The sequence below is a fragment of the Neophocaena asiaeorientalis genome, unplaced genomic scaffold (assembly GCF_003031525.2).
Source record: "Neophocaena asiaeorientalis asiaeorientalis breed wild unplaced genomic scaffold, Neophocaena_asiaeorientalis_V1.1 scaffold44, whole genome shotgun sequence".
NCBI lineage: Eukaryota > Metazoa > Chordata > Mammalia > Artiodactyla > Phocoenidae > Neophocaena > Neophocaena asiaeorientalis.
The window spans coordinates 2,181,850-2,182,637 of NW_020173678.1; positions in this window are offsets into that span (position 1 = coordinate 2,181,850).

Genomic DNA, 788 nt, shown 5'->3' on the forward strand with positions numbered 1-788 from the left:
TGGCGGTGAAAACAACTTACAGCCTTGATTTCACTTGAGTCTTTTCAACAATCCCAGAGGCAGCGAGGCAGGAACGGGACAGGTCTTCACTCCACTGTGGCACAGGCAGCCCCCAAAGGCTTCCCAGGGTCTCGTCTCGGTGCCGAGTGAGGCACGGAGTCGGGTCCCGTGACCCCAGATGCTGGCCCTCCCCCGGTCCACACAGGCTAGTGCACAGCTATAGCTGCGCCTCTTCCTCCCGGGGGCTCCTTACCTCCCCCCCGCCGTTGCCCCTGCTACCCTGTCTTCCCCCATCGGCTTCCGGTGCACATCACTAGATGTGGCCCTTACCCAGCCCCCAGCCTCACCTGGCACTGCCATGCTTGCCTTCTGTGCTCCAGCTGCACTGATCCCCTCGCAGGTCCTTAAAGGGCTGTACTTTTTCCTGCCACACACAGAACCTCTGGCCATGCTGTCCCCTCCACCCACACTGTCACCCACCACCCCCTTCATCCTGCCAGTCTTTCCCCGACGCCTCCTCCCGTTTACCATGCTTCTCCTCTGCAGCACCTGTCACCTGTTCTTGTTCTTATCTCCCCGTCCCCAGACCGTGAGCTCCAGGTGGGAAGGACCTCAATGAATCTTAGCGGTTCTGAGGCTCGAATCCTGGCACTGCCGCTCGGATGCTGTGTGATCTTGGGCAACCTCTCTAAACCTCGGTTTCTCACCTGCACCACAGGGATTCTAACTCTAATTCTAAATCAGAGTTACTGTGGGGATTCAAGGGGTGATGTATGTACAGAGACCAG